General features: G+C 46.1%; 1 protein-coding gene across 23 annotated transcripts in view; it reads right to left on the reverse strand.

Annotated features, from left to right (window-relative positions):
• NFASC (neurofascin) overlaps window positions 1-23902 on the reverse strand; it is a 183249-nt gene that overhangs the window by 151109 nt on the left and 8238 nt on the right. For 20 of the 23 annotated variants that reach the window (XM_050955583.1, XM_050955582.1, XM_050955567.1 and 17 more), the window contains exon 1: window positions 306-536. The exons of 2 other annotated variants lie outside the window; for them this stretch is intronic. The gene's annotated coding sequence lies outside the window, so the exon portion shown is untranslated. Of the gene's footprint in view, window positions 1-305; window positions 537-4265; window positions 4395-23902 lie in introns of those variants that run through there. One more of the 23 variants, XM_050955565.1, reaches the window with a different exon arrangement.

Genomic DNA, 23902 nt, shown 5'->3' on the forward strand with positions numbered 1-23902 from the left:
CACATAAGAGGTAAGATCAGTATCTGTATTCACAAGGGATGTCTGCCACCAGTGCTAACACACACAGCCCTGTGTGGAGCTTGGATTCACTCGGAAAGGTCTCCCCTCCCAAAGATTAGAGAAAGTCTGTATTCTTGTCCCCTTTAACATTTTAAGATGCTCACAAGGAATGCTGGGTGGGATGAGGGTATATAAAATTCCTGACCATTATGCTACATCTCCATTCCACCTCTCTGTGTTCTGTGCATATGAAAATCCCCTCCTGTATGTAACTCCCAAGCTATCTAATATGCAGGCCAGCCTACCTTTGCCTTTCACGTTTAAGCCATGTTTATTTCCTCTGAAGTTCAAGTTAAGGATCTTTCAGTCTCCTCTATCCCAGACAAGGAGGTTCTCCATGTGACCACGGAATTTTGAGTTAAGCTCTCAAAGACCAAAGCAACATCCAGGCAGCAGAACGCTAGGACCTACTGTTTCCAAGGACGCAACACTCGGACCTGTCTCTAGCCTTCAGCTGCACAACACACACAACAGACCTTCCCAGTGTCCAGTAGAAAAAATAATTCAGTTATTTCAGAAGATCCGCCCCCCGATAGAGTTTCAGCAGCCTTCTCTGGCTTACACAGAGCTTTATTATCTCCAGAACACCAGGTCTCCAAGTGCCACAGTGAATGGGAGAACACACACGACCATTTATTAATAACTGTTCCCCCATTCCTCTCTCTCCCCCTTTTCCCTCCCAACTCTCTCTGGATTTCCCTCATGCATAATGCAGGAGTTGTAGCCCTTGACACTACCCACTCTGTACTCTGCGCCTCTCCGAGTCAGCTGAGAACAGGCTTGAGTGCCAGTCAGGGCCTGTCCCCATGTTCCATGCACTGGAGGCCAGAGACACTTGTATGCCAGGGTTTTTGTTTGTTTGTTTGTTCCAAATGCAGCCTCGTTCTGTTTCAGCCCTTTTAAATAGAGCTCGGCACTGATATGACAGATTCACAGAACACACATTACGCTGACAAAAAGCCTGGAAGTTCTGCTCTCTCATACCCCAGTGAGAGCTCACAGAAGGCAACGGGGGGGGAGGAGGGTGTCTCAGCTGTTACACCAATGCATTTGGCCCCATATATTGTGGAATAGCTTCCAGCAGTTTAACTCAGATTATTAGCATCATTTATGGGAGGATTTGTAATATTACATTGCCCATCTCTAGCACCACCCGTCAAGAATCTCAAAGGGCTTTAGGTATGTCAATTAAGCCTCAGACTATCCACTTCACATTGAGACACGTATTACAAACACCATTTTATAGATGGAGAAACTGAGGCACAGAGGGCAATGTCGTGTGCACAAGGGCACACACAGGAGAACAGACTTCTAAAGGGAATTAGTGGAGAAGTCAAGAACAGAACCCATAAGCCCTGACTCACAGGCACTAAACTACTTGCCCATTCTTCCTCATTCTTTTAAAATATTAAGGCTTCCTTCACTGATATTAATAGGAACCCACTAATATGGAAAACAGAGTTAGAATTAGTCAACAAGCAGAATGGCCAGAGCTCAGAAAGGGAAAAGAACCTTCTGCTGGTTTCAGATGATACTTCTTGTTCCCAAAAGGCAGATGGGGTGCAAACCAGACAGCCTACAGAACTGGAAGGACAGAAGCAAGCCAGACAGCTAGCAGAACCAAAAACAGAGACCAGGAAGATGTGAGGAATAAAAATACGAAGTTTGGCACAGGCACACTCATATCTGGAACTCACTGGAGACAGAAAAGGTGACTTACCCACACACACTTTGCTAGATGGCTTGGATGCCCTTTGCAAAAGCTTCAAACAAATGGAAGCAAAGTAATCCAGCCAAAAAACCAAACCAACCTTGATAGACCTCTCTGCACAGGAACTAGATGACATTCTAGAAATGTGGCTGGTTAATGCCAACACCTCAGTGATCGATCAGGACGGAGCTGTATGGTAGAATAAGGTTATAGTCCCAAATTCTCCACCTTTCCTCTTACTTTTACTTTGAGTGTGTCATTGGCAGTATACGTCAACACCAAGAGACAGTCAGAGGGCCTGATTCTCCTCTCACTTCCATCAGTGTTGCTCTATTGCCTGCAGTGCTGCTCTATTGCCCTGGATTGCCTGCAGAAGAGTTGCCCTGCCCAGAGTTGCCCTGAACAGGAAGAAAATCAGGCCCAGAGCCTGCTACCCTATTATTCTGCTCCATGGCAGCTTCCTGATCAATATCTACCTCTGGGCCTACATAGGGACACATGGAGATTGGACAGCGTGGTAGGGAAACATCCGGACTCTGGTTTATGAATTCCTGAACCTCAAGGACTTAAACTGGAGGCGACGTCCACAGAAAACTCCTTCATATGAATAACTCCTGCTCTTGCTGTACAGCCCCTGCTTTTCGCGCAAAACTCAACTCAGCCTCAACTAGAGACCCACAGCAGCCTTTCCACAATATGGATGTTAGACCCACCATATTCCTATCAAGCCCCTTGGATCCCAAAGGACTTCATAATTTAGTGGCCAAGCCATCCATGCAAAGGCAACATGAGATTGGGGGCAGGAGCAGGGGTAGGGTGAACCACATGAAACACTTCGCACATTTCAACTCTAAATGTTCCTGGAAAGAAATTTTTCCTGGGCATGAAGGATTAGCCGCCTTGTGGAACAAGCAGAGGGCATGGCCTTATTCTTGCATGAATCCCAGGGTCTGTGAGCATCTGAGACCTGCTGATCCTTGGGGCACCGAAGTTCAGAGTGTGTCATCATGGGCCTCCCTTCCACAGACCTTAATGGTCAAACAGCCATTGTCCCACTAACAATCTGTCCCACCCCAGCTGAGGGGATACAAATTGGAGTTTTTGCTGCTCTGAGCAATATTTGATTCCAAAGACCCGCCTGGAATGGCTTTTCCCTAGATCCAGGTTTCCACCTAAAGGCAGCCATGCTCCCTGCTGCCACCCCTTCAGGGCTGGTGCAATCATTTAGGCGACCTAGGCAGTCGCCTAGGGTGCTGGCATTTGGGGGGGCGCCATTTTCTTTGGCAGTGACCGCGGCGGCCGGATCTTCGGTAGCCCCGGTCACTGCCGGCATTTAGGTGGAGGGAGATGGGGCAGGGGAGTGCAGGGAGGGTCGCCTGCAGCAAGTAAGGGGGGGGCGGCACGCAGGGGAACTCCCCGCCCCAGCTCACCCCTGCCCCGCCTCCTCCCCAAGCATGCTGTGGCTGCTTCACTTCTCCCGCTTCCCAGGCTTGCAGCGCCAATCAGGTTAGGCGCCGCAAGCCTGGGAGGTGGGAGAAGTGAAGCAGCCACAGCGTGCTCGGGGTGCTCGTTCGCAGAGCAGGGGTGAGCTGGGGTAGGGGGATGCCTCAGGACGGAGGGAGAGGAGCTATCGCGGGGGAGGGGGGTGCCTCAGGACAGGGGTGTGGGGGCACGAAATATCCTTGCACCAGCCCTGCACCCCTTCAAAATCCCATAAGGCCCTTAACTCAGCTAGGCTGTCAGGGACTTTGCAAGGCCTGTAACAGTATGCCAGGGAATCATTGCTCCCTTCCTTCCATGGTTTTCAGTTAAACTTCACATACCGTACAGAATGCAACAGCACCTGCATCCTTATATATACACGCTGGGAAATTTCTCACCACTATGCTGACATGCAGCCACCTGTCGGGTGGTGGATGGCAACTAGTCAGAGGACAGGAACACGGCATGATGTACATCAGGAGAAATATTTTGGTCAGAAATCTCCTACTCTTAGGAAGAGCACCATGCAATCTTTAAGGGCTGTGCACCAAGACAGACGCAGTTTCTAAGGACCACATGGCATGGAACTCACTTCATGAAGCCCAGAAAGATAAAGTGCCAAAGTGAATCTGTTGGACTGTTTACTAGTGGTTCTGGGAGAGAAAGTCTGGCAAACACCTGGTGTTCAGCTATTCCTTTATTTGCCACCTAACTAAGCTCCAGATCTTGGTGCTCCAAATGCAAGCACAACTTCTATTACCTTAGTGGGAGTTTTGCCTACATATAGTGTTTGAGATGAAGCCCAAAGTGCAAACCATTACTGCGTATTACGGAATCTCTGGAACACCTGACAAACAGGAGTTAAAGCACTAGGCACATCCAGCTTTGGTAACAAGGCATCAGAAAGATGGTTAACAGACTGTACTCCCTGTTAGGCTGAACAGCTACGGAGTGGCTTTTTTAATGCTGTATTTATACTGGCCATGGGCAGAGAAAGCAAATAGCAACTTACTTTGAGCTTTGCCAGGGCTTGATCTTGAGAAGCAGGAAGCAATGAGCTCTCTTCTTGCTGGGCCAACACTCCCAACTCCCGAATACGAACAATCCTGATGGCTCCGTGTGCTCCCAGCAAGCAAACCCTGCCACTGAGAAGTTCACGAAGCCGCTGCCCAGGACTTGGGAACTCAGTCTTTCCCAAAGTCCAGTCACCAGCTGAGCTGAAATCAACCTAGGTTTCCTTTTCCAAACAGCAGCATCAAAAATGATGGCTGGGAAACACCCAAGGGGCACCTGAACCCTGAGCTGAGGCACCTTCAAACAAAATCAACTTACCGGCCGCCTCCCATACCCATTTCACTCTGTTCTGCTGAATCACTTACTGCATTGCCGGCAGTGCTGACAGGGGAATTTTACTGAGGCTCACGCAGCTCAAGCCTAAGACGCAATGCACAGCAGCACTAACTGCATGCTTAACTCGCATGGTGCTGTGGCACAGCTCAAGCTGTACAAGCCAAGGAGAGGATAATTACTTCACAGCAGGTGCTCCTGTAGCCCAAGCTGGTCTGCCCCTCACATAACTGTCTGCTCCTCTAAACAGTTAAACACTTGTGCGCTGACCGAGAACTAGCTGCCAAGCTATGTTTCCTCTGAGGCTGGGATTGCAAATATGAGGGTACCTGAGCTAGGTGTGGAAGGGAAGTTACTTCCAACAGCCAAAAGATATTCTAGGGACAGCCAAAGTTGTCTCCCCCACATTTCAGAACATTCAAGAAGCATGGGCTGGATAGCTGGACTTCAGAGAGAACGGAAATCCAAGTGGAACAAATAAAAGTAGGGTGTTCAAACATGGGGGGGAGGGGATACTGGGAAAGATTCTTATGAAATAATAAAGACAGTGGCCTGATTCTGCTTTCGTACACAGAGTGCAGTTACTTTAACAAGTACATAGCAGGTATAAAATGCAACCAGATCAGAAGCAGCATTTCACTCTCACTTCACATGGCTGTAACTGACAGCACAAGGTGCAGAACAATGGAGAATCTGTATAAACTGTCTACATAGAGCACCCCCACTCCTAACTGGGGTGGGGGGGGGGAATGGGTGCTTACATCCCTACCGCACATGCTTTTAATGGATGAAAACCAAAATAACACTGAGGAAAGAGTTTGAGAGAGTTAGTGTGATCAGACAGCAAATGTGAAAATCAGGACGGGGGTGGGGAGTAATAGGAGCCTATATAAGAAAAAGACCCCAAAATCGGGACTGTCCCTATAAAATCAGGACATCTGGTCACCCTAGAAAGAGTCATAAAACCCTGAACTCCAGGAGATTTGACCATCCCTAGTGTACACACACACACACACACACACACACACACAGCCTTAAAAATCCAACTTCTCCTGTCAGGAAGGAGGGTCTCAGTTATAAGGAGTTCAGTGTTATACAGTTTTACTTCCTGCCCTGCATTGAATGGCTGCAGGACGGTGCTTTCCATGTGGAGTTATTTACATTACACAGACAGTTTTTCCATTCATGATGAAGCAATTTATAGTAATTTTTAAGGAGGGAGAGAGGGAAGAGACGCTCTAGGTTCCTCCACTCCCCCCACCCCAAATATGCCTTCAGTCCTCAGTAGCTCCACATCCTAGTGGAGTCTGCAGGACCTGACCTTCTCCAGGACCTGAGGATGTTCTCCATCCTAAGGAACAAGCATGCAAACTCTACAGGGCTCTAAGCCATTGCCCGCCCAGGAGATGTGGCTGCCAGCATGGATCCCCCATGCGATGCAATGCACTTGACCACGAGACTGCTGGGCCTGACAAGTTATTGAACATGTTGCTGTATTGAGAACTGTGTATTCCCTATGTATTGCCAACACAAGGGCTTCCTCAATCATCTAAAGAGACCTGAGTCATGCCAAACAATGGGTCATGTGTATTCACACATCCCTACTTCAAATTTTTCCCCATGGAGGAGAAGGGAAAGTTTATATGCTACATTTACCATATAGCCTACAGGCAGACCAATAGAAAAAGGTGTTGAAACCAGACCTTTAAAGTTATGTAAACTAGAGACATACTCAAGCAGCTGAAACTGGATCTAGGATTTTAAACATTCCAAGATTGGGGCAGTTTGGAACCAGGTTTTCAGTTTGGTCCAGAATAAAGATATAGTTCCAAGTGCATCCCAGTTCAGATTTTGAAAACTCCCGAAGTTCAGATACTGGGGCCCTGTTTTGAGCTCTTCTCTTGCTTAATCATAGTTCTGATTGCTTTAATTGCACATGGTGCGCTAACAAGCTTTGACACCAGTAACTCTCAGCTCTGAAACAACACATCAAAAGAGGTAATTTAATTAAAATATGGACCGCAGTCTGCAGACCTCCTAAATTCTTCTGATAATTATGGAAACAGAGATTGAAGGGAGGGGGAGGGAAACCTTTGTTAGGTTAATTGTATGAAGCCTCACAATGAAATATAAGCAGCCTGATTTCCCCAGAGGACATGTGCAAACTTGACTATAGGTTTTTGTGGGAGAGAAAGAAGGAATTTGCCCCCTGAAGGAGCGAGAGACTTGGATTAATCAAGAACAGAAGTGATAAACCAAAGGAAAAATAAAGCTTCCATTTTTCAAACAACCTGAAATGAGGTATCAACCATCGAGATCTGCAGTTCTGTTGCCATCTTATTAATATGCTATTTTCATTTCCCCGATTAGATGGGGATGGGAGTGAGTGGCCAAGGAGAGAAACCATCCTGGTATCTATCTTCCCAAGTGAAAAGGCGTCGCATCCCCTGGGAGATCTCAGCAGTCCAAAGACTTCAGACACCATCTTTTTTAATGGAAGCATTTGAATCCACGCGCTTGCCATAGGCGGAAGGTGCCCTCAAAAATGCCTTTACATCCCCTGACTCAGATGTGTCAAGAACCTGACATTTTAGAACCAACACAGCTACATCTCCGTTATTTTCTAGCTCCTATCCCTAAAGTGTTAGTTATTAATGCTTGCTTGATGTTACATGCTTAGGGGTACATTCTTATCTCAATGAAAGAGGATGTACATAACTCCCCCATACATTGCAGCAAAAGCTACCCTTTAGTAGCAAATTACAATTCTAATAACTTCAAGCCTCAAACAGCTGATTAGGATGAGGGATTCACATTATTAGTGACAGCTAATGTCATCGTAGGCACCATGAAATTCCGTTTAAAGTTTAAAAACCAACACACACACACAACCTGCTCCCTTCCCACCAAAGGACATGGCAGTAACTGCCATGAACTGATTTCATTTCAGCTTGGATCTGCATTTGTCATTAACTCAGAATAGCTGCAGAGATAATTATACAGCCAGCCTCGCTGATCTGGATTATTGGGATGTGGGTGATGAGAAGAGGATAGGTCAACAATCCTAATCCGATTTCCAACCACTGGAAAATTACAGTGGTGTTGGAAATGGAAGGCTCTGCAGTCCAATCAAACAAGAGGATCAGGCCTTTGGGCTAGACGCCAATAGAGGTATGCTAGAGAGCTAAACAGCCATAACAAGCTCTACTTTTGCCTGTGGTCCAGGCAATGTTATCCCCACTGCTGTGCAACTTCGATGAAAATAAAATACCCCTTCAATCATTTGAAAAATAAAAACCAAAAAGATACAAGCAAGGTCTGAATTTAGAAGCTAAACTAATAATACCTAGTGCCAGTAGAGCACTGTACCAACATTCCCTAACTCGGATACTTAACCCTCCCACGTGGTATTAACGATATGTTACAGTTGGAGAAAATGAAACGAAAAGTGGGTGTGTTCATGGATTCCAAGATCAAGCAGATCACTGTGATCATCTCGTCTGACCTCTTGTATAACACAGGCCAAAGAACTGCCCCAGAATAATTTCTAGAACACGTCTTTTAGAAAAAAAGATCAACCGCCCCTCTGCCCCCCAATCCCTGTGTTAATGGGAGCACGGGGAATATGGGCCGGAACAGACTCTCACTGAAATAAGTGGCTATTGTAATACAAACAACTAGATTTTAACTGAGATCTGGGCACCATGGTAATAGTGCTGTGTACACACACAGAAAAAACAAACAGTCTCTGCCCCAAAGAGCTTACAGTCTAAATGACAGAGGAAGGATCACCACCATTTTACAGATGGGGGACTGAGGCACAGGGAAATGAAGTCATGGCCCCAAGGTCACACAGGGAGTCTTGACCCCAGATCTGCCAAGTCCCACTCCAGTGCCCAAACTACAAAACCATCGTTCCTCTCCAATAGTTAAATTCCTCAACTTCTGTGACGCTGGATCAGGACCTAGAGGCTTCCTCCATCACCCTATCCCTTGTGCCTTTGAGTAGGGGCCCGGTACAATCCCAGTCCTTTTACTGCTGTCCCTCAAGCACTGGAGGAGTATAGTGAGGAGGGCAGCATTCAATTTCCTCATCAGCAGGGATGGGCAAGGACCAGGCCATATCTGTATCCCCTCAACAGCTACGAGGGGTGTAGCAGAAGCTGCACGGAGCCACACGCCAGAAGGCATCATGCTGGCTTCAGGAACAATTACCTTCGCAGCAGCCACCAGCTTTCCACCCCTTGGCCATCTCCCCCTTTAGATATAACAGTTTAGTCTGACCGAAGCGGTGGCAGCAAGAGGCCCTGCAATCTAGCAATAAGAGCAGGAGGCTGGAAGTCAGAACACAGGCATTTCTATTCTCAACTCTGCCACTGACTCTCTCTTTTACCCTGGGCACGATCCTTCACTTCATTGTGCCTCAGAATACGTCCTGTCTAGTTATGTTCATTGATCAGCATTGAGCTACCCTGTAGGAATGGATTTTTAACAAGTCAACATCCTTGCTCTTCCCATGCTGAAGCAGTAAAGGTGTTAACCTCATGCACAGCCTGCCTGCCTGCCTCTCGCTATGCCAGCCACACAAAACGCATCCGACAATCCTGCAAAGTTTCTGCACTGAATAAACTAATCAGATTTCTTGTCTGCCTTTATCTTGAAGGGAACTGCAGAGGGATCAAAATATGCAATGGTACAAAACAAAATAAAAAGCAGTAGCACAGGCATATTCTCTGGAGTGTGTGTCTGGGAGCAATATGTCACCATGGGGTCAAAGCAAACAATGGGGACCTGTCACTTCACATCTGTATCCATGGAAACTTGCAAGGGGTTTGGAGACAAAATTGACAAAATTATTGATCACAAAGTGACACTCACATATGAAATATAAACCTTGGGACATAGGAGCCTAATAAAAACCAGTTAAGTATGCGTGTTTAAACACTGGTAAGTTTACCTTTAAGATCTCATCCAAGTGATTAAATGTGTTTTACTAGACAAGCATGAAGATAAGATTCTCTGCTCCAAGGAGCACGGAATCTAAATAGAGTAAGTGACAAAGGACAGTAGATGGGGAAGGTGATTGGTCACATTTGGCACTGGTGTTGGTTCCAGGCTTTTTGTTTTGTTTCTGAATTTGCCAGTATTTCTTTCCAGGTGAGACAAGAGTTTGTATAAGATCTTGTCCTTTGTGGACAGCACTGGTATGAACTGATGTTGTCCTTTAGGAGTTCAAAGTCTTTCTACAAGCACACAGACTGCCATAAATTATAGCAAGTGAAAAAAATAGCTTAAGGATGACGGGAGGGGCATAGGCTAGTATTCTGAATACAGGACTGGTGCCCAGGAATTCCCAAGTTTGATTCCGGTTCTCTTTAGCCAGGGACAAGTCAGTTCCTCTCTTGCTTCAGCTCTTTCTCCAAGATGAAGACATTGCTAGCTACTACCCAGGGGTGGTGAGAGGACTGTGTGAAAAATGCTACAAGTTATAAAATAGGAATTAATACGAATTAGAAGGTCTTACGCTTTTATCTGAAAGAGCACTCACTCTAGCATTCCTCCCCTCCCCCTTGAGCTGCCCCTCCAGAGTCACAGCTGGCATCATCTGAGCCTTGTTCAATGGAAGTTCACACCACAAGAATCACAGCTGGCAGCAGTGGTTTCTGGAAGGTGGAACCAAACTCCATCAAGAAGGTTTTGCTCCAAGGAAAATGACAGGATACAAAAAACATTGGAAGGCACAGTGCATAAACCTGATACTCTCCTCCAGCACGGGAAGGTTTGACCCTATGGATCAGAGCACAAAGCCACTGACCACACTCTTCACTTTCTCCACCTCACAACTCTGCTGTACACTTTGACAGTCATCACAAAGGTAGGTGGGGATGCAAGACTCTCTTTGTGAGCTCTCTACAGATCAAAAGACTAGCAGAGCAGAAACTGTGCATCTTCACTATTCATGGCCCTAACAAGCTTGCACAGAAGGGCTCAGGAATCAGGGTGTAGAGTAGCAGACCAAAAAGGCACTGCTCCAAGGAAGCTCACAGCAACAGAGTCATAGCTTGGAACAGCACCATACCAGTGCTCATGTTTTCGAGCCTCTCAGTAATTGGGTTGACAGGGTTGTGCTAGAAGGAAGTTCAGGCTTGTGCAGACATAGTTCACAGTGGCAGGCCATGCTCCTGAGCTCACTTCCTCTGTTGGAGTCACAGCTGGCAGGAGCTGGCTATAATTAGGCCTTAACATATGCAGACAGCGACTGTGAACTCCCAAAAATGTTTCTCTTGGCCCCCAGAGTCGGATGTTAAAAATGGCTATGGGTTTGTCAAGAATTGAGGTTGAGCGATATCAAGGCGGCAGTGCATGGAGCACCGAGCTGCATTTAGGTCCCTAGGCATCGGAACAATTAGTTTTCAGTCGAGTGTCAGGTTTGCTTGGCTGCAATCGGAATTGCCCATGTTTATTTTAAAGAGAAGTCCATCTGCACTGCAGAAAGATGCTACAAAAGTGGCGAGTATGGGGAAAGCATCACTTAGCCAGCACAGCTGGCCAACAGCAGTGGGTCTAGGGTGTTATAAAGTAATTACATTGCAGGGTTCCATCTGCCTTCCCAGCACCTAAACGTCTATTTAGAATCGACAGCACCATGCCTTTCTGTAGACAATGGAAAAGGTCCCTTTCACTGGACAACAGGAATTGCTATTGTAGTAGTTCACTGTTTTATGGTAAGCAACCTCTACTGCTGTTCATTTGTTACATCAATGCTGTTTTCATGGGCTCATTTTATTTTCTAAGCTTCCCCCTCTTTATTGACAACTGGGATTTACTGCAAACTGGTTGACGTATGTTGAACTGAGTCAGGCAAAGATGAGATTTAATACATTTAAACACCCTCACAATAAATAACTTTGCACTGGTACAGTGCCTTCCCTCTGAGGACCCAAAGGGTTTCACATAGGCTGATGTAATGAGCCCTACAATACTTCTGCCAAGTGGGCAACTACTCTTACCCTCATTTTACAGGTGGGGAAACAGAGGCACGGAGCTTTTAAAGGGTCGCCCAAGGTGACAGTATGGCTCAGTAGCAGAGGGGGAAACTGAACCCAGATATTTTGACTCTCTGTTCTATATATTACGCATCCTTGCTCCCTGTTTTATGGAATAATCCTACGTTGGGCCAGAGGGAGGATGGAGATGTCCTAATGAAGGTGTGTTTCCAATTGCTTTGATTTGTTCTCCCTTCAGAAGGCTGTGGTGATGACACGGTTAAATCATTTGCTGCCTGCTGCTTGGTTAGCACTGATCACCCTTGCTGCTCAGATCACACAGACGGTATCTGACAGTAACTTCCAACTCTGTTGGGAACCTATTCCAAACACGCACGACTGATACCACTGGAGCGACGTGCATGCCCTCACCCTGCCAGGGCACTGGAAATACCAGATAGAACCTGGATCGGGCCACCAGAATGAAGGCATCACTCCAGAGCTTCATGCAAACTGCTGGCATCCCATCCGATGCAGCACAGAAGGAGTGCACTATTAATAGAAGCCATTAAGGGCTAAATCCTCCCCCTGCGCCAAGCGTGAGTAACCAGGTGAGGCAGAGGGGAATTTTGCAGAGGAAGCAGTCCTCCTCTGGGCTGCACAGGGCCGTAAGATGCAGCAAGCTTCCTATCTCTGCTCCTGTGCTGCAGGGCAAGTTGCCGAATGGAAACAGGAGAAGGTAATAGCCAGCCATTCGGTGCAGTGGCCGCACCCTGCGGCATAGGGTCAGAGTTTTTCTATCATGCAAATTAACAGCCCCCCTATTGCCAGCTCCCCTCACCCTACCCAGCAAAGGAATTTAGCCTCCAGAACTGTTAATCTGGCGTCCACCATAAGCATTTAGAGCAACATTTCCAAACCTCTGCACCTAAAATAGGCACCCTACGCCAATATTTAGGTGCATGTGGTCGAGTACCCACAATTTTCCCTGGACTTCAGCGGGCGCTGCAGTTGCTCAGTACCTCTCAGGGTTACGTCCGAAACTTGAAAACTGGCATGGACTGTAGTGTCCACCAGAACTGATGGAGGTCCAGGGAATCATCCTTAAAGTAATCACTGGAATCCATTTCTTATTGAAGTCATCTGCTTGTTGGCTCAAATAGTAAGTAATGTCTTCCCTAATAGGTTACTCTTGGCATATTGGTAAAGTCCAGGGGGGTTTATAAAACCTATGTTATGCAACAGTATATTTTCCCAGTACAAGAAGCAACATGGCTTGGACTTGTAGTTTTGTCCATGCCAGTCATGTAATAAGGCTCATATATATTTTCAGGTTCCACGTTTCAGCAGATTTATGCTGTGGAGAGGCTGTATCTGCAGGATTAGAGCCCTACACCACAAGGGTGTGAGTAGCCTCAATTGCCATAGACTTCAACACAGGTTGAAGGTGTAGAGCACTACGCAGGACTGGGTCCTCAAAAACATGAGAGAGCCACAGTCTTGGAGCTTACCAGTTAGGGGCGAGGATATAAACTCTTAAAGCAATGGTGTCGTCCTGTGAACGGAGCACTGGGCTAGCAGTCAGGAGAGTTTGCTTCCCAGCCCTACCATTGAGCTGGGCAAGTTCAAGCGTAAGGCTGGAAGGGATCACCAGGATCATCTAGCCTGATCTCCTGTGTATCACAGGCCACCATCACCCAGCACCCACATGCTAAACCCAATTTAGGATCAGATTTTTGGTAGTGTCCACCAATTGCACACGGCCAGCTGGAGACATCTAGGGCCTGATTTTCATAGGAGCTGACCATGACATTCCCATTGACTTCAGGCAAGGTTGTAGGTGCTCAGCAACCTTGAAGGTCAGGCCCAATGCTCTTAAGTCAGGTACCCAAAAAATGAGTGGACTTTTAAAATTTGTGGCCAAAAGCTCTCTGTGCTTCAGTTACTCTACCTGTAAAACGAACATAATAATGGTTTATGTGGAGCTTCCAGTTCTATGGATGAGAAATGCTATACAGAGTAGCAGCCGTGTTAGTCTGTAGCCATAAAAAGAACAGGAGTACTTGTGGCATCTTAGAGACTAATAAATTTATTTGAGCATAAGCTTTCGTGGGCTATGAAGCGGGCTCTAGCACACAAAAGCTTCTGCTCAAATAAATTTGTTAGTCTCTAAGATGCCACAAGTACTCCTATTCTTTTTACAAGTTAGATGGTTATACAGATGGCCATGTGATGTCATATCTGATGTCAATGGAGCCAGGATTTGGCCTAAAAAAGAGTCAACAAGCCTATAACAGGGGTGGTATAGGGTGACAGAGAAAGGTCAGGTCAAGTTATTGCAATAATTTTTATGACATGAAAACAGGTCTGGGTCATTTTAATTTAAATATAGGGTTTGGGGAACAGTGTCCATAGACCAGACTGTAAAGAAGCCACACACTATTAATACAGTTATATTAGTACTAGCTTGATAACAGTGCAGTGATTTTTTTGAATGCTGGCAGCATTACACAACAGCAGCACAAGATGTTCTATTGTAGAGTTCTGGTGACAAATCATTAGTTCTTTGCTGTCAAATTTCCACGAGCCCTTGATGCGATTATAGACAATTACTTGTATGCCTATTATTCCCATTATAATAGGAAGATTGCAGCAGCAGCTGTATAGTATCACATGCTATTCTTCGCTCATAATCCAGCAGGCTGAATGATGGATTTTCTTGGAACATTCAGGTCAATTAAATGAGGTTTCTGGGAACTGCATCTCAAAAAAGGAGCCCAGGCACAATGTTGAGTCAGCATGACTAAAAAGCCCTTCAGTTGTACTTTTACAGGGCTGTACCCTGGATTTGGATACACGCGCTGGGCTGCAGTGAGAGAGATGTGGAGTTTTATGGCCCTAGCCTTGTACGATAGGTAGATATACAGAAGAAAACAATTGAACTGCAGCGCATTACCTGGAACCAATTCTAGCCCTGCTACCATAAGCCGCTTAAGTTAACCCCTTGATGGAATTATTTCCCTGTAAGTCACTGCAATCCATCCATTACTTTTAGCAGGCTTTTAGCACTGCACACTTCTAAGGATCTTCTCAGCTGAAATCCCCTTGAGAAAGAAATGACTGAAGGGACATGGCCTGGAGAACCCACACCTTAAAGTGCCTCATGCTGCTTCTGAAAGCTTCAGTCACCACCTGGGACTAGACGTGAACTCTCTCTAAAAGCCTCAGTGTGTGAACAGTTGTTATAGCAAGAATCTGCCCCAGCGCATGGCTGCAATGATCCAAATCTGCCTGAGCAATAGATATGCTGATATGCAAGGAGGAATGGAGACACCCTTGGGTCCCTCAGAGGGTACCAGACACCACACCTGCAAGGAGCACCCTTCAGGTGGTCTGGATTTATTCTTTTTCCTCAAACTAGAAGCTGCATTGGGATTGAGACTAGAACTCGAAAGCCAACTCGCTCCCTTTGCTTTTCTAAGTACAAACACAGGACACAGTCAGGATTCTCAAGCTCTGACAAGGACTCCCTAAAGCCATCTTGGGCAAATCAAACTTGTCAATCCTTTGGGCTTGTCTTCATGTACAGCGCTACAGAGAGCAGCTGAGTGAAGACACTATTAGGCCCAGAAGTGAAAGTAAGCTGGTCCGTACCGGACAGGACCGGCTTCCCTTGCAGTGATTTAAAGGGCCCAGGGCTCCAGCCACTGCTGGGAGCCCAGGCCCTTTAAATCACTGCTGGAGCCCCAGGAGGCAGTAGCTATGTTGATGGAAGAAGCTCTCCTGCCAACACAGCGTGTTCTACACTGAGGGTCAGGTCAGTTTAACTAGGTCACTCAGGCATGTGGATTTTTCACACCCCGAGTGACAGTTATACCAATATAGGTCTGTGGTGTAGACCCAGCCTCGGTATTGCCATCTGAGGAGCGGTGATGGCAACACTGACTCCCCTGCATGCCTCTGCCAGGGTGACTATGAGGATTAACATAAAGCCCTTGGCGGATGAGAAGTGCTAAGCAGGTAGCATTATCTCCACCAGCCCTCTGTACAATTTTAGACAGTATGCTGAGCTCAATAACCCATCCTCACACTACCCTGCCTGATCATATAGAAGATCAAACAATGAAAAGTTCATTAGCACCCTTTTCCCCTTATTACCGAATGCTCTGGCTAAGTGAATCACAGGAGGGGACCAGAACTGGCTTACTAATTGGTCAGAAGGGCACTGTGCTAAACACACTAAGTAGCTTTGACATGCTCCACATACACCAACTTTTAAATGTGTAGCCTGAGCTGAAACCATTTACATACAGCCTGCTTCAACAACAGGATGTCCCTAATCTCTCTCCAGGACATATACTGGTCAGTACAAATCAAACACCCTTCCAGGCCATTGGTCTATTATTTTGCAATTTTTGCATGGCAGGTGCTGCGGAACCTAACCGAGTCAGATGCCCCATTCCCACTCATGAGGGTTTGGGGGCTCTACTCCTTCAAAACTGCCAATTTGAAGCCTCATATTCCACTGTGTGTCAAGTATTTTCACCCTTATTATACAGATGGAGAAATGGAGGTTAAGTGACTTGCCCAAGGGGATAGGGAGGAAACCATACACTGAATCAGTGGCAAAGCCAGACACAGAACCTAGAGTCCTGACTCCTGCCCCATTCTCTATTCCTTCCCACACTGACACGTGTAAACCCCAGGGCCCCGTTGTCAGGAACTTTTTGATTTGTACATGGCCTAAGTAATTGAATGACAAAAGTTCTCATCCTTATTACACCTTAAACCCAAGACTTTTAAAAGCAACCAGTGGCCAGATGCCCAATTATCAGAGGGCAGGAGCCTGGCACTTTCTGAAAATCAGGCCCCTTCAGGAGGTCTCAAATTGGGCATCTGAAATCAGTAGTCAATTACAAAAAAAAAAAAAAAAAAAAAGCACAACCCATGGCATAAATCTTTTCTATCCATTAACAAAGGTAGGAAGAGGCACCTTAATTTAGCCTTGGGACTCTGATTTGATATCACCGACAGACTCATTTATAAGCTACCTAAAAGAGTCCAGAACCCCTCTCCCCGTGCCCCACCACCCATTCATAATGTTGCTGCACTGGATTTTACAGATGTCGCCCGCTTCACCAGTTCAGCCTCTTAGTACATGTCAACACAGTGACAAAACTCCTCAAAATATTGTGACATCACCAAAAAAATGTCAAGGCAGGTTATGTCACGGACTACAGCCAAATATAATTGCACCAGCATGGACACTGAGCTCTTTTCCTTACTTTACATTTAAAAGAGGATAAAAGGGAGAAGAAAAACAAGCCTCTAAGAAAGCTGCTAAAATGCTGATTTGTAGCCTTGGCCCACTTTTGTCAAAGTCCTGAATGCCAGAGAGAACCACAGAAAAAGATCATTGTATACAACCGGGGGCTGTGTTGAATTTACCTGGATCTCCAGGTACTCAGTAGATCTATGCAGGCAGCCTGCAACAATACAAAGAAAGCGCGCATTTGTTTTCATTTTCTTGGCGAAATATCCCCAAATTCCCTCCACCCTTGATTCATAAATGCGAACACCTGCATTCCCATCATGTCATTCTTTTAGTATCAAAATGGATCTATGGCATTGCCAAGTTGGTATGCAATGGCACTTATCACACAAAACCTAGGCACGGATGGTATTTAAAACAGTATTTGAAAAAAAGAATTTCAGGAACAGAAATCATTTTTAGCTATTTCCCTCTACTGGGCTGCTGTCTCCACCGTTCCTTTGACATACCAGAGGCTCTACAATCTATGGGGGAGCTATTTCTCATAATAGTAGTACTTGTACCTCAAGAAGATTGAGTCATCCAGCCTGTAAACTAAGAGCTGGTAACAGCTGCAAAGCCTTTCACACGTAGTTCATCAGTTTCAATTCAGCTACTCAGAGATACCAAAGTTCGTTACTGTCTGACCATTATTGGTGGGCTACACATGGCTGATGTCAGCCGAGGTCCCAGTGAACAGGGATTGACATCATAAAGGCCCTGTGATAATGCCTTGTTGGCTGCTTCAGGCCAAGCATGCAGGAGCCATGCAGATAACCTCATCCTAGGGGTGGTCTCCCTTGGTCAGGATTGAAGCAATGGGGAGAGGGGTGGAGACGGTGCACTGCTGCTGCCTACACTTATCTCTTGTGGTTGAGGAACATTCACCACCAATATGAATACAATGACAGTAAAAACCTCACTCCGATGTACTGATACAGGGCTTGGACAATCTAAGTTTGACGGTGGGGAGGGGAGGATCAGAACAGGACTATGACAGATTTGACAAAATCTATTGAAGAGCCCTCAGCTATCCAATGAATGAGATGACTGACAGAAACCAGGTGTGAGGGATTTCTCACCTTAGAAAATCCACAGAGGATTGAGAGTAGCCAAGAGAAGGATGGAGGAAGATAAAGCAACAGAAATATTTCTTTTTTCTAATATTTAAACAAACCGCACTCTTACTCCTGTGATCTAGCCAAAACTTAAAGACAGTCAGATTAGAAGATGTTCTCAGTAGTTGTACCTCATATCCAAGCAAAATAAACCAATATCCCTTCCTCTTGCACACATCTGCCCCTTAGCATTCTCTTCCCTCTCCAAAAGCACAGGCACCTTGCAGTGTGCCCTGAAAACAAGAAATCCAAGCTATGTGAGACCAGGGGTCGAGCAGGTTCCAAAGTGGAGGGCCCCTCAAAGAGGGCATACTGTGGGTAGCCTTTTATAAATCAGTCTTCTCTCATTCTGATCTGAGGAGCTCAAAAGCAGAATTGTCTCAACTACTCACAGGTGTGGCAGTAGGGCGCAGGGACAGAGGATGTCTCCAGTAGTGGGGACCCAAGTCTCCAAAATAAGGTTCTGTCCGCCCAGTCTCTTAACTACACACAAAATGCTTTCAGTACCCTTGCTCGTGCTGTGGACCCCCCACCAATGTCAAGACAAGAATGGAGATTTTTGAAAATAGAAGAGGATGAATTCATGGCTCAACTCTAACTGAAGTCTAGACACAATATGAGTGTTTTATATGGACCATGGCAGAGTTGTATCAATACCTTCACTTATTCTTAGGCAGGGTTTTTATTGCTTGTTTTAGATGCCTGTTTCAAAGAAGGGTAAGATCTGACAAACTCTTGGTACCACAAGGAGACCGATGGTAAATGGAGGTGGGGGCCGGGATGGTCACTTCTTTTTCTCCTCCTTCAAGGCCTCTGTTCTACAACCCACTGCTCTACTATAAAACATTCTGAAAAACAAGGCTATATTTAAAAAGGTGGAACCAAGTGGCGAACACATTAATAATCACATCTGGGGATCTGTAAGGAGAGGATCCTTCAATGACACTGGGAGAATGAGATGCCATTTAAAATAATGCTACACTGGTAAAGCTCAATTGCATAAAGACCAAATAAGAGCTGATAAGAGGATATTTTAAATGCAATTATCTGGCTTCTAGAGCCACCTCCTCATCTTATTGTTAATTACACATTCATTCAGTTTGGTAAGTTCTTAGTTAAAATTTGGTATGAGACATCTCTTCTGGAAAGCTGCTAATCCTGCACTGTAATTCACAGTTATAACGAGTTTTAATATAAAAGTAGACACAGATGGGCAGGACAGTTTTGGCGGCTTTTTTCCTTTTTAGTAATAAAACCCAAGCTTATGCCACTTCTTGGATGTGAGCTCCCAATATTAAGGCTGAAATTCCCTCAAGGGGGAAAAACAAGCAGAATGGGAGATAATACACAACTGCAAGAGGGAGGCAGGGCTTCAGAAAATGGAGGAACATGGACTATTTTACAGTCTGTCACGCTGAAGTGGTCTCATCTGTTGTGAGGTTGTGCTGAGTAACAACTCTACATGGAGTACAGCTGAAGTGTAACAAAAAAAAAAAGTCCACCACACCAGAGGGACAGAGCCAGATTTTCAGAAAAACTCAGTTCCCATTTAGCCACCTAAATAAAAGGCATATTTGCCAGATGAACTCAGCTTTGATTCTGGCATCAAAGTAAGTGGCTAAGGTGGAGCTACTCTGAAAATCTGCCCTTTAGTTATGTATCAGAGGGGCAGCCGTGTTAGTCTGGATCTGTAAAAGCAGCAAAGAGTCCTGTGGCACCTTATAGACTAACAAATGTTTTGGAGCATGAGCTTTCATGGGTGAATACCCACTTCGTCAGATGCATGTGATGCTGCCTTTAGTTATGCAGACCCATGTTTTCAGTGGGGCCTCTGATTATGCCCAAACCTGAGAAAATCTCAGGTCTTCTGAGCATCCAAAACTTTAACTAAAGTGAACAGAGCTACAGGTGCCCAGCACCTCTAAAAATCAGGCCCAGCCCATCTCAAGTCCAGTTCCAGAAAAAACAAGGCACTCAAAATTAATGGCCACTCTTGAGTATGTGAGTCTTACACAAAGTGTTGCAACAGATTCAATGATGGTTTAAAGTGCCTTGAGAGAACTCAGTGGATGCCAGAGACAAAGTCATGACTGGTTTCCTTCAGTTTCTGTTTAGTCCTTCAGTTCTCACTTGGGAATAGTTTTTAAATATCTGTTTTGCTTCTTCATGTTGTGACTGTTCCTCTACTGGAGATGATTTGGGCTTGCAGTTCCCAAGCAGGATTTAGGCACATGAGGCCAACACATTAAAAAGGAACAATGATTAGAGATCAGCTCAGGGGAGGCTCTAGGCATTTCGCCACCCCAAGCACGGCAGGCAGGCTGTGTTCGGCGGCTTGCCTGCGGGAGGTCCGTTGGTCCCGCGGCTTTGGCGGACTTCTCGCAGCTGTGCCTGAGGGAGGTCCAGAAGCCGCGGGACCAGCGGACCTCCTGCAGGCAAGCCGCCGAAGGCACCCATCCTGCCGTCGCCATAGCGCCGGCAGAGCGCCCCCCGCGGCTTGCCGCCCCAAGCACGTGCTGGGGCCAGGAGCTGCCCCTGGATGAGCTCCCATCACAAGACTGGGAACCAGGTTCTGAACACCCCAGAATGCAATCAGCTCATTATAAAGGTAGGTGCCATTTGCAAAGTTGATTTCTGGATCTGGATTCAGATTAACACCTGCAAAAACACAGCAACACTGCACCACAGGCCAGAGCAGGGAATTAAGAGCACTGTCTCAAATTGCAACTAAAAGGGGAATGTAAGTGGACAATGACCGTGCAAGCTGAAATTTGGCCATGCTCACCTTGGCCCAAAATTCTCCTCTCAGCTACGCAGTTGCAACTACCAGTGCCTGCAATAGGGCAGACTCCACCTTCCCTCACCTAATCCCATGGGAAGTTCTCAGAGTTCCTTAATGGCCACAAGTGGTCATGACTACAGTTTTACATCATTGCTAGACAGCACCCCTACCAGCATGTTGGATGATTTGGTGCATAGGGAAGATGCCTCTTAATCATCAATACCATCCATTTCTATTTTCCAAGGAAATCCATCTAGCCAAATACTTGGCTTGGCTGATCCTTGCTTAGCTTGTGACAGGATCAAGGCACAAAGTAGCCTCTCTTTTAACCATATAAACATATAAGAATCTGAACAGCAACTTCCGTGCCCAGAGTATGCTACTAGCCACTTCTCCAGCTAACCAGAACCACCACAGACACAGTCAACACAACTGCTGCAGTAGTCATCAGCCATGTGGAAACTTGGACAGATGACTAGGAAGGAGTATAAAAATATTGCCTGAGCATGCAGAGGTGTAATCAGGAAGGCCAAAGCACAACTGGAGTTGCAGCTAGCAAGGGATGTGAAGGGTAACAAGAAGAGTTTCTACAGATATGTTAGCAACAAGAAGGTGGTCGGGAAAGTGTAGGCCCCTTACTGAATGGGGGAGGCAACCTAGTGACAAATGTGGAAAAAGTTGAAGTACTCAACGCTTTTTTGGCCTCGGTCTTCATAGACAAGGTCAGCTCCCAGACTGCTGCACTTGGCAGCACAGTATGGGGAGGAGGTGAGCAGCCCTCAGTGATGCAAGAACAGGTAAAGGACTATTTAGAAACGCTGGACATTCATAACTCCTTGGGGCTGAATGCAGTGCATCTGAGGGTGCTGAGGGAGTTGGTTGATGTGATTGCAGAGCCATTGGCCATTATCTTTGAAAACTCGTGGTGATTGGGGGAGGTCTCAGACGGTTGGAAAAAGGCAAATGTAGTGCCCATCTTTAAAAAAGGGAAGGAGGAGAATCAAGGGAACTATAGACCTGTCAGCCTCACCTCAGTCCCAGAAAAATCATGGAGCAGGTGCTCAAGGAATCCATTTTGAAGCACTTGGAGGACAGAAAGGTGATCAGGAACAGTCAACATGGATTCACCAAGGGCAAGTCATGCCTCTCCAATCTGACTGCCTTCTATGATGAGATATCCACAGAGCCAGTTATGATGAAAAGCAGTGGACGTGATATACCTTGACTTTAGCAAAGCTTTTGATACGGTCTCCCACAGTATTCTTGCCAACAAGTTAAAGAAATATGGATTGGATGAATGGACTATAAAGGTGGATAGAAAGCTGGCTAGATCGTCGGGCTCAAAGGGTAGTGCTCAACGGTTCGATGTCTAGTTAGCAGCCAGTATCAAAGGGAGTGCCCAGGGGTTGGTTCTGGGGCCAGATTTGTTCAACATCTTCATTAATGATCTGGATAATGGGATTAATTGCACCCTTAGCAAGTTTGCAGATGACACTAAGCTGGGGGGAAGAAGTAGATATGCTGGAGGATAGGGTTAGGGTCCAGAATGACCTAGACAAATTGGAGTATGGGGCCAAAAGAAATCTGATGAGGTTCAACAAGGACAAGTGCAGAGCCCTGCAATTAGGACAGAAGGAGCACTGCCAACTGATTGAGGGGAATGATTATTCCCCTCTATTCGGCACTGGTGAGGCCACATCTGGAGTACTGTGTCCAGTTTTGGGGCCCCCACTACAGAAAGGATGTGGACAAACTGGACAAAGTCCAGCTGAGGGCAATGAAAATGATTGGGGGACTGGGGCACATGACTTATGAAGAGAGGCTGAGGGAACTGGGCTTATTTGGTCTGCAGAAGAGAAGAGCGAGGGAGGATTTCATAACAGCCTTCAACTACCTGAAAGGGGGTTCCAAAGAGGATGGAACTAGGCTGTTCTCAATGGTGGCATTTGACAGAACAAGGAGCAATGGTCTCAAGTTGCATTGGGGGAAGTCTAGGTTGGATATTAGGAAAAACTATTTCACTAAGAGGGTAGTGAAGGACTGGAATGGGTTACCTAGGAAGGTGGTGGAATCTCCATCCTCAGAGGTTTTTAAGGCCTGGCTTGACAAAGCCTTGGCTGGGATGACTTAGTTGGTGATGGTCCTGCTTTGAGCAGGGAGTTGGACTAGATGATCTCCTGAGGTCTCTTCAAACCCTAATCTTCTATGATTCTATGTCATGTCCTTAAGCATCACAGCCATTTCTTTTCCCTGCCCCCGCCCCCGCCCCCCGCCGGGGTGGAGCCAAGTCCTTCTCCTCAAAGCTAGAGCAGGAAGAACAGAGTTTCCAGTGATCTGTCCAATTTCCTCACATGCAACTGTCTCAGTCACACCACTGAGCTTAATGAAAGTATTTGGACTTGACTTTCTGCAGTCACTTCTTCTGAAGTTCTGCATTCAGAGGAATAAAAAAAGCAAACCAACCCACAGCATGCCAACTTTTTCAGCTCTATTAGCTGCGATGACATGTTCTTTTAAGCCTATTAATTTGATGGTGCTGTATCTAACTCATCTCTTGTAGAGGACTAATCAATGTCCATTTACCTGCAAGGCTAGTTGGGTGACATGGAGGAACATTACTGCTGACCTCACAGAAGGATTATTTGTGTGTGAAGATTTTGCACAGGACATTCACAATATACACAGTTCCAAATTAATTTGCTGTCAATCATGAGAAACTTTCATCCCAGATTCCAGAATTTTTAATGGCAAGTTGGGTTGGGACACCCAGACACACAAGGAAGAGAGCTCTGTTATCAGGCTGAAGCCAGGTCAGCCTCACAGTTGCTACCATGGCCAAGACAGCTAAGAAGAGGTCAGACAAAAATACAAAGCCCAGATGCTGATCTGACTGGAAAATGAAAACCCTAAGGGACTTGGCATCTGGATCCTGGAGCTGTCAATCACCTAGATGCCAGTCTCTGAAAAGCAGCACAACATGACTGGTTTTTGTTAATGTTTACTGTCCTGTTTAGAGCATTATGTGAACCAGAGATGTTCTTGTGAGTGTACGTGAGACTTGGGGATGAGTGGGTAGGGGAGAGAGACTATGTTTAAGAGCCTGTG

Source organism: Gopherus flavomarginatus, chromosome 5 (genome assembly GCF_025201925.1).
Source record: "Gopherus flavomarginatus isolate rGopFla2 chromosome 5, rGopFla2.mat.asm, whole genome shotgun sequence".
Taxonomy (NCBI): domain Eukaryota; kingdom Metazoa; phylum Chordata; order Testudines; family Testudinidae; genus Gopherus; species Gopherus flavomarginatus.